Source organism: Desmodus rotundus, chromosome X, assembly GCF_022682495.2.
Source record: "Desmodus rotundus isolate HL8 chromosome X, HLdesRot8A.1, whole genome shotgun sequence".
Lineage (NCBI taxonomy): Eukaryota > Metazoa > Chordata > Mammalia > Chiroptera > Phyllostomidae > Desmodus > Desmodus rotundus.
The window spans coordinates 51,598,941-51,610,011 of NC_071400.1; the positions used below are offsets into that span (position 1 = coordinate 51,598,941).

Here is an 11,071-nt window from a genome sequence, read left to right on the forward strand (position 1 = left end):
AGCGCAACAACCAGCGTTACCCTGCCCTGGTGAACACCTAAGGCTCTGCCCCTTTACTTAACAAGTGCACCAAGATGAAAAGAAAAAATAAAAGGCCCAAATGACAGAACACTTCAAAGCTCCAGAAATAATTCAACTAAGCAACGAACAGATAGCCAACCTACCAGATGCACAGTTCAAAACACTGGTTATTAAGACGCTCACAGAATTGGTTGAATTTGTTCAAAAACTACATGAAAAAAAGAAGGCTATGCTAAGAGAAACAAAGGAAAATGTACAGGGAACCAATAGTGATGTGAAGGAAACTGGGACTCAACTCAATGATTTGGACCAGAAGGAAGAAAGAAACATCCAACCAGAAAAGAATGAAGAAACAAGAATTCAGAAAAATGAGGAGAGGCTTAGGAACCTCCAGGACAGCTTGAAACGTTCCAACATCCGAATTATAGGGGTGCCAGAAGGAGAAGAGGAAGAACAGAAAATTGAAAACTTATTGGAACAAATAATGAAGGAGAACTTCCCCAGTCTGGCAAAGGAAATAGACTTCCAGGAAGTCCAGGAAGCTCAGAGAGTCCCAAAGAAGCTGGACCCAAGGAGGAACACACCAAGGCACATCATAATTCCATTCCCCAAGATTAAGCAGAAGGAGAGAATCTTAGAAGCAGCAAGAGAAAAGGACACAGTTACCTACAAAGGGGTTCCCATAAGACTGTCAGCTGATTTCTCCAAACAGACCTTACAGGCAAGAAGGGACTGGCAAGAAGTATTCCAAGTCATGAAAGGCAAGGGCCTACATCCAAGATTACTCTATCCAGCAAAGCTATCATTTAGAATGAAAGGACAGATAAAGTGCTTCTCAGATAAGGTCAAGTTAAAGGAGTTCATCATCACCAAACCCTTATTATATGAAATGTTAAATGGACTTACCTAAGAAAATGAAGTTCAAAAATTGGAACAGTAAAAATGACAGCAAACACACAGTTATTAACAACCACACCTAAAACCAAAACAAAAGAAAACTAAGCAAACAACTAGAACAGAAATAGAACCACAGAAATGGAGATCCCATGGAGGGTTATCAATAGGGGATTGGGAGGGGGAGAGAGGGGGGAAAGGTACAGAGAGTAAATAGCATAAATGATAGGTGGAAAATAGACAGGGGGAGGGTAAGAATAGTGTAGGAAATGTAGAAGCCAAAGAACTTATAAGTATGACTCATGGACATGAATTATAGGGGGGAATGTGGGAAGTAGGGGGTGGGCAGGATGGAGTTGATTGAAGGGGCAGAAATGGGACAACTGCAATAGCATAATCAATAATTATATCAAAAAATTGTGGTACATTTACACAATGGAATTCTATACAACAGAGAGAAAGAAGGAGCTTTCTTTGCAACAGCATGGATGGAACTGGAGAGCCTTATGCTAAGTGAAATAATCCAGGCGCTGAGGAACAAATACCATATGATCTCACCTTTAACTGGAACATAATCAACAGAAGAAAAAAAGCAAACAAAATATAACCAGAGACATTGAAGTTAAGAGCAATCTACCAATAGCCGGAGGGGGTGGACAGTGGGAAGAGGGGATTACAGGAACTACTATAAAGGACACATGGACAAAATCAAGAGGGAGGGTGGAGGTGGGAGAGGGAGGTGGGTTCAGCTGGGGTGGTGGAGGGATGGGGAGAAAAGGTAGACAACTGTAATTGAATAACAATAAAAATTAAAAATTAAAAACAAAGAAACATGGAAGAGAGCTATCTGAAGTGATTGTGTGTGATCTTATTAGTGAAATATATAAAAAAATAAGGCATTTTCATGTGAGTGATATGATAGCATCTTGCATTGTTCACCGAGATTAATGCATACATACAGCTCATTATTTGGTCTTTATTTTTCGGCTATAAAATATTTTCAGCTAAATTGAAGAATGTAAGGGGCAGAATTTAGGGCAACTATAGCACCTAGAAAGTTAGGAGAAAATACAAGAAAGGGGAGAGCTATAGTTGGAAAGCCCTATATTTTGCAGAAAGTGATGTTCATCAATGTATATGTTTCTAAAAACAGCCTCAAGAATATATGAATCAAAAGTTAAAAGTATTAAAGGAGGCAGAGAGAAAGTTATGAACTTCATTAGAGATTTAAAAATCTCTATTTTTAGTTGATATAAGTAGATCTGAAAACACTATAAACTAACCTGGCCTAATTAATACTTATACATTACACCCTAAAATTAAAGAACATAATTATAAGTGCATATGGCATGTTTGCCAATATAGAAAATATGTCTGGACATAAAAGAAATCACAATAAATTTATAATACTTGAAGCCATACATAATGTGATGTGTTCTGTTAACATGGTGGAATTAAATTAGATATTCATAGGAATAAGAGATGTAGAAAATCCCCAAATGTTGGAAATTAACTAGTCTACATGTAAGTACTCCATGGATCAAAGAAAAGATTACAAAGAAAGTAAAATAATGTATATGTGTATATAATTTATTTTAATATAAAGTCTACAATAGCTATAAAATGTATACAAATTTTAATATGTTATTTATCTAAATACTTATTTAAATAAAGCATATATTCTTTGGTCAATGAGCTATTTAGAAGGGGGTTTTATATTTTCAAATTTGTGACAGCCTTATTTTTTAAGTAACTTTTTGCCCTTGGTTTCTCAGTATATTCCATGGTGTTCAGAAAATATGGCCTGCATCATATTAATACTTTGTATCATGCTGAGATATGTTTTTGCATCCCAAATACGTTCAGTTTTTGTAAATGTTCTATGTATACTTGAAAAGAATGTGTTTCTAAATTTTATGTGCTAAATTCTACATATAGAAATTAAAATAAACATTTTATGTGTTGCTCAAACATTCTATATGCTTACCAAATAAATGGGTGTTAATGCTAACTTCCCTTATAAAGTTTTTCTATTTTGTTCATTTCTGCTTCATATTTTGAACTGTGCTATTGGATATGTTCAAGTGCAGTGTTGCTCTAGTTTCTGTCATTTAAAAATGATATACAGTGCCCTTTTACATTTCTAATTGTGCCATCTACCCTAAGGTTTGCTTCCTGTGATATTAACTTGGATATACCAATGTATGTTTGTTTACAATTTATTGGGTTTATCTCCTTCATCTCCTTCATTTTTGCTCTAATCTTTTCTTTAGGCTATCTCTTGTAAACAGCACAAAGTTGGATGTTTAAAACCAATCTAAGAACTTATCTTTTAACTAGCACATTTAGTATATTTATGTATGATGTGATTGTCATGTTATTATTTGTTTGTATACCTTCATTATAAACCTTGCATTTTCTTAAACTTTTCCATCTTTTCATGCTATCTCTTGGAATAATCATGTGATCTTTCTTCTCTTTACTTTCTACTAATTTGGAAGTTATACATTCTGTTCTGATTGGAGGGGCACTCTAAATTTCTTCCCAAAATAAAATATATTAAATAATACTTTTTTTTCTTTTCGACATGATATTCTTTAGTATTTTACCTCTTCTTTATATAATGATCACAGACTAATATCTATTATTATTTAAAATTATTTTTATTTTATACAAGGAATACTTATTTATATATACTTGTGTTCAGTTTCTTCTTTCATTGCATATCTTCCTTAGAGATCCACTTTTTTTAGTTTTTCTGAAGCACATTTTTTCTATTGTTGTTAAAGTACAGTTGTCTCCATTTCCTCCACCCACCACTGTCCCCCATTCCAGCCATCCCTACCTCCCACCCTCAATCCTACGCCCTTTTAGCTTTGTCCATGAGTCCTTTATACATGTTCTTTGACAACCCTTCCCCTTCTTTACACCATTATCCCCCTCCTCCTTCCCCTCTGGTTACTGTCAGTTTGTTCTTTATTTCAAAGCATATATTTTAACAACTCATCAAGCAAGAAATTATTAGTGATAGAGAGTTCCAGTCTTTTACTAGGTTTGTCTTTATTTAATTCTTACTCAAGTGGTCATTTAGATGGGTATATAGAATTAGAGGTTCAAATACCATATGATCTCACCTTTTACTGGAACATAATCAACAAAAGAAAAAAGCAAACAAAATATAACCAAAGACATTGAAATTAAGAACAACGTAATAATAGCCAGAGGGGAGTGGGAAGGGGATAGTGGGGAGAGGGGTCTCCAGGAGCTACTCTAAAGGACACAAGAGCAAATCAAGGGGGAGGGTAGAAGTGGGGAAGGGAGGTGGGATTGGCTGGGGTGGGGTAGAGGGATGGGGAGAAAATGCATACAATTGTAACTGAATTACAAAAATAAATAAATAAAAATAAAAATAAAAGAATTAGAGGTTCATATTATGTTATCATCAGCTCCATTGCCTCCGTTTCTTCAAGTCTCTGTTTAAATTATAACTTATCAGTGAGGCCTTTCCTAACCACTTTATTTATTTATATATTTATTTTAAAATTTATTAAATTTATTGAGACAATATTGGTTATTAGGGTTATATAGATTTCAAGTGTACATTTCTATGGTACATGATCTGTATATTGCATTGTGTGCCTACTCACAAATTCAAATAATTTTCTGTCACCATATATTTAGCCCCCTTTACCCTTTACTATACCCAAACCCCCTTCTCTCTGGTAACCACTATACTGTTGTCTGCCTACCACTCTATTTAAACTAGAATGTTTCCACCACACCCCACAGTACTCCCTATCTTCTTAACTAGCACTTGTTACCATCAGCATCCTTTGAATTTTCTCATTTATTTACTGTCTGTCTCCCTCCATTATAATGTACATTCCATAAAGACCCATGCTTTGTCTGTTTTGTTCACTTCTACATCTCCCAAACCCAGAAAATCATTGTACAGTTGTTGAATGAATGAATGATTTCTGTTTTTGTTATTGTTAAGTCTACTGTCAGTACACTTGCTGTTCTCTTTTGTTCTGGTTGCTTTTATAATCTGATTTTTCCTCGGTGTTCTGAATTTTCGTTGTAATTTGGTGCTAGTATAAAGCTTTCTTATAGCTCTTTTTAATTTTCCTTCAGGACTTCTGTATGTGAAAATTCTTATCTCATTAACTTCTGGAAATGTCTCATCTATTATGTCTTCAAAATATTGTCTTTCCCTCATTCTTCTCTTCACTCCCTCTGGAACATACATTTATCTCTGTAATAACTTTTTGAAATTTTCTAAAACTATGTTTTTTATTCCAAGGAATTCTCTGTGTGTAACATGTTATTGTTATATCCAATTTTATTTGTACTATGACCACTATATTTTTCATTTGCATAAACTCAATTTACTTTTAATATTTCCATGTCTTTCATAGTAATGTTTCTTATTTTTAGATTCATCTTTTATTAATATATCTTTAATTCTTTAAAGCATTTTTATAGTTTCTGTAATATTCTTGAGAGTCAGGTAACTTTTCACCATGGTTTATTTTCTTACATTTTTTAATAATTTTTCATTCTAACTACATGTCCATTGGGAGATTTTCTGTGATAATCTTAGAGTGTTTTGGGGGGAGTCATGAAAATGCCCCCTGGGTATTATGGGGCATAAATTGTGTTAATATCCTAGGTTAGGGGTTCTCATACCTTGTATATAATGTATGTTTTCACTCCAAGCCACATGAGATGTATGCTTACAACCCTAGAATATCAAAGAACTGGCAGGATTCCTTGTTGTCTTCCTCTGTGAGGGTGTGGATTTTCCCTATTTTACTTTTTCATTGAGGTTATACTTTTTGGTGTTTCCACCCAAAGTTCCCTAAACTCTTTATATCATGCTGCACATAGAAATTTATAACATATTTAAGGCACTGTAAGATATGTCCCATCACACACTAGTTCAAAAGCTCTGGTCTCAATTTATGCATAAGTGTCTCTTTTATCACCTTATAAATGGACAGACATGTTTTTTTTTTTTTTTTACCATGCAGGGTCATTAAAACCTTGAACTATGTGATTTTGATAACCCACATCACCCCATTCCTCCTCCTTCACTATCCCAAGATGTCATCTTATATACCTAGAAGTCTGGTTATCAGTGCTGTCTCTCTCTCTTCCCACCCCCCCATCATTTCTCTTTTTCTTCTGAGTTCAACTATGTACTATGTATTTGAAATAAGGATTTGTGACTGTCGCATCTGCCTCCACCTGAAGCTGCAGGGACCATCTGCCTCGACGTCCCTCCTAAGCCTCCCATGCCATGCCGTCGGAAAAGACCTTCAAGCAGCGTCGCACCTTCGAACAAAGAGTAGAAGACGTCTGACTTATCCGAGAGCAGCATCCGACCAAAATCCCGGTGATAATAGAACGATACAAGGGTGAGAAGCAGCTTCCTGTTCTGGATAAAACCAAATTTCTTGTACCTGATCATGTGAACATGAGTGAACTCATCAAAATAATTAGAAGGTGATTACAACTCAACGCTAATCAAGCCTTCTTCCTGTTAGTGAATGGGCACAGCATGGTGAGCGTATCCACACCGATTTCAGAAGTGTATGAAAGTGAGAAGGATGAAGATGGATTCCTGTATATGGTATATGCCTCTCAGGAGACATATGGATTGAAATTGTTGGTGTAAGACTAGAAAAATGCATCTGTTCTAGAATTTTTTAAACCCTTACCAACAGGAAAAAAAGGGATGTTACCAACTGAGATTGATCAGTTAGTTCATCTAATCACAGATCATCAAAAACAGTAGTGTTCCTGCCTAGGAGTTTTACAAAGTTGTTTTTGTACTTCAAGCAGAAAAACTGAGCCCCAAATGAGCACACTCAGCTTTGGAAAACTATATTATTTAACCTAGGCTGTCTTGTTTTCAGATTTAGAAGTTTAAAAATAAAATACTTTGCATTCTGAGTTACCAATAAAATAGATCTTCAGTTATTTTAATGCTCTTTCCACAATAGGAACTTGCATTTTGAGTGTTTAGAGACAGTAAATCATTTCTCTAGGTTCACAGAACCTGCCAACTTTTTAATTGAAGGGTTTCTACCCAACTAGAGAAGTCTCTAAGAGGATCTTTAAGCATAAGTTGTCAAGCATAGCCCCCCCCCAAAACACATTTGCCATAATAATTGGCAAGAAGCAGGCCAAATAGGGGTGTGTAAGAAAAGTGAACTGCTGTTAAAGGTTCCTCCTGATTCCTAGTGAGTACACCCCAAGTCAACACTCTTGCAGTGTTAGGAAGCTCTTACTTGGTTTGTTCCCCAGGCAGTAACACACAGAAAAATATCACTGCTTAGTAGGAACCTTGAATAATTAATTTTGGTCTAGTTTCTCAAAAGACCTAGAGAAAAAAAAAGTAACATTTCTTCTGTTTCGGATATTCTCTGATCAAAGAGTTCAAACTAGTGCCTGCTTTGGTAATTAAACAAGCTACTGTATCAGTTTCATTCTTTAGGGCAGGGCTAGGACTACAGAATCCTCAAACTAAAAACGTTAAAATTCAGATGCACTTCTACATTTAGGCTTAAAGCTGCAGATGATCCATGTTTTACGTTAGGTGTGTGACTAAAATATGTGATTAAAAAGTTACCACATTTTAAAGAGTATTTCAGTTATCACTGTTAGGTCAAACCACCATTGAAATTCCCGCACTGTAAGTGCGTGTCATTTGTGAAGAAGGCAGTGAAAGGAGATATATTCTCTTCACGGATACTAATGTCAAAAATTAAAACTTATTTTCCAAGTCCAACTAGAATAACCAATGCTTCCTACTTTGTTGGGAACCGCCCTGCCTGGTTTCAGAGGCTGTAACCCCTCATGGTTAAGGCTGAGTCAGAGTTGGGACCATAAGCCACTAAGGAGACAAAGCTTGTCTCCCTGGCAGAAGTGCCACTTCTGCCCATTTCACCCTGCTTGGCCCTGAGCTTGGCCAGTTAGCCAATGACAGGTAAGAATCCTCAAGGGAGGATCAACCTAAGACAGGTTCTGGTCATGGAAGAGGCCCGCAGGGAAGGACTCGGGGGGGCTGTGGAAAAAGGGGGTGATGGACCCTCGCCCCTCGGCTTTGAAATAGCCTGAGTCCTCATTCTGTCTGCAAGAAGTCTCCTAATCTCTTGGCTGCCTGACTTCCCTTGCCTGACTTAAGCCTGAAGCAATAACAGAGGGCAGTGCAGTCCTGTGCTGGGAGGGGCGGATTCCCTGGGGAATCAGGCCTAAGAAAAATACATACATTCCTGTGAAACCTACTTAATTTGTACCCTCAGTTTAAGAGATAAGGGTCCAGACCTGAGATGAGTCTGGCGCCTAAAGTTTTATGGCCCTCTAACTAATTGGCTGTAACTCAGAATAAGCCCTCAGAGTTCTCTGTAAATCTTGTATTGTTTAACCCTTACTGGCTGACAATAATTGATGAGCTTTATCTGTATTCCTATTCGAATGAACCTAATAAAAGCCCCTGGAGAGAGAGGCTCGGGGCCCTTCTCCCACTGAGAGAAACGGCCACCTTTCCTCCCCAAGCAGATCATGTCTTGGTAGTCTTTTTCTTCGGCCATGGGGGAACCTGGGGGGCTGCGTTAAAGCCCCCCAGACACTACTTACCTGCCTGGGCTTCGTTATTTACTATTTTTATGGGAGTATCACAAAGAGATCACAGACCACTTTAGACTACATGTAGCAGGTCATGATCTGCCCTTGTGTATTTAGATGTGTATGGAATACCTGCATCAGTTAGTGGAAATTATTTGTTGTAATGGAGGGATTAGGCAATATTACTGCATATGGGCCTTCAAGCCCCAAGCTCCCATCACCTACTCCTGCTGCATGCATCTGTTTACATGGCTAACTTTTAATATGTATATTTTTACATTATGTACATTCTTAATCGGCCTGTCTTGTTTAGATTGTATACGTCATTATATCAGACATTGTTGTAACTACTGTGTGATAGGTAAGATTCCTATAAGAAATTTCTGCTTTAAAAAAAAAATATTGAGGCAAGAGGGGTGACTTATATCCCATATTAGTGGGTAGTCACTCTATATTTATAGGATCTTTAAAACAAGTACATTTTTAATGAACTAAGGTGAATAAAGGCACAATTAAAAACTGTAAAAAAAAGAAATAAGGATTTGTTTTATTTGGAATTTTCATGTTTGCAATAAGAAGGTTTTCAGTTAACTTTATTTAAAATATTGACTTTTCTTTAACTTGTATATTTGTTCTTTTTTGCTATTCATGTACAATTGTCTCCATTTTCACCCCACCATGCCCCCTTGCCCCACCCATCCATGCCTTCCACCCTCGAACCCACCCCCTTTGGCTCTGTCCATGTGTCCTTCATACATATTACTTGATGGCACACATTAGCATCCCTTATTATCCCTCTCCCCCTTCCTCTCTGGCTACTGTCAGTTTATTCTTTATTTTAATGTCTCTGGTTGTATTTTGCTTGATTGTTTGTTTTGTTGATTAGGTTCCACTTGTAGGTGAGATCATATGGTATTTGTCTTTTACTGCCTGGCTTGTTTCACTTAGCATGGTGCTTTCCAGTTCCATCCATGTCGTCAAGAAGGGTAGGAGCTCCTTCTTTCTTTCTGCTGCATATTATTCCATTGTGTAAATGTACCACAGTTTTTTGATCCACTCATTTACTTATGGACATTTAGGTTGTTTCCAGCACTTGGCTATTGTGAATTGTGCTGCTGTGAACATTGGGGTGCATAGATTTTTTATATGATATATCTTTATTCTGTAATTCACTCTCATATTCATCCATTAATATCACTCTATTAAAACTGCTGATACAAAGTGTAACAATTGGTTAGAGTAGGCTATGCTGCAGTAACAAAGAATGTCAACAACTTGCTGACAAAACACATGCATTCTTTAGCGTATTATATTTACATTTCAAGTTAGCTGAAATTCTGCAATACACCCTCTCCACTTAAGTATCTAGGCTAAAGGAAAATCCTTTGTCTGGAATACCATTATTCTTGCGGAAGAAGAAAAAGATAGAAAAGGTATGTAATTCTGCTCCCATCTATATTTAATACCTAACCACATAGATAGGAACCCATAGGAGAGACTACCAGGAGAGGTAGCTAATATTTGGAATAGTCACTAAATATTCCTCAATCTAAAATACTACATTATAAAAGATCTCTGTTGTTAATTGCCATAGATAGGTTATAGTCCTCTTCTAATTCAGTTTATGACAATTATTTGACATATGACACTACTCCTGATAGAGGACTCAAGAGTTTGAAAAATTTAGTTTAAGGTAAATAGTTATAAGCCTAATAAGTAATGCATACGTTAAAGCTTTTGTTTCAGAAACTACAGATAAGGCCCATACTGGCTCCTGGGAGAGATAGCCAACCTTTTGGGGCACTGCTAGAAATTACCCTCTGGGGAACAAGAGGAGGTATTCGGGCCATTGTGTTCCAGGGAGAGACAGATAACCACCCACCCCTGGGAACAGCTAACTACCCAGGACAAGAATGCTGCGGTTTCTTTCACCTAATTTTCCCTGACTTTCAAAACCACTCACCACACCTTGTTTATTCCCTGTTATAAAAGGCTGGCTTGGAAAAGAAAATGTAAGATGGTTTATTAGGGTATGAACCTGTCATCTCCTCAGATTGCCGGCCATCTGAATAAAGCACCCATAAAGATTCAATATGTGTCTCTGCTTATTGGATTTGGTACGTGACAGGTAGCACAAACGCCAGTGTCTTTTTGAGTTGCACTCCCTACTTCTTTAAGCAGTTTATTCACACGTTTTTTCTCAGTCCATTATCTTTTGGTTTTACTCTAGCACCCTGCCCTACCCACCCTCACCTCCCACATTCTCAATTCACCCATCCCCATGGTCTTTGTCCATGTTTTAAAACTCTCTCATTATATCAGAAAAAAACATGGCTTTATTTTCATAATTCTAATGAAAACCATACCCAATTCTTTTTTTTATTTTTTTGTGTTACATCAGCAAATTAGAAATAAGCATGTAGTCATACCAATAGCATCATTCTCACTAATGGCTGACTTTTATCTTGGGAACAGGAACTTTTCAAAGTGCTTAGCACTATGTTAAATGTAGTGTGAATAATCT

At 36.8% G+C, this 11,071-nt stretch overlaps 1 pseudogene; it reads left to right on the plus strand.

Moving 5' to 3' along the window:
• The first annotated feature begins 6,194 nt into the window (after positions 1 to 6,194).
• On the plus strand, positions 6,195 to 6,595 carry LOC128779975 (microtubule-associated protein 1 light chain 3 beta pseudogene; annotated as a pseudogene).
• Positions 6,596 to 11,071: the final 4,476 nt, after the last annotated feature.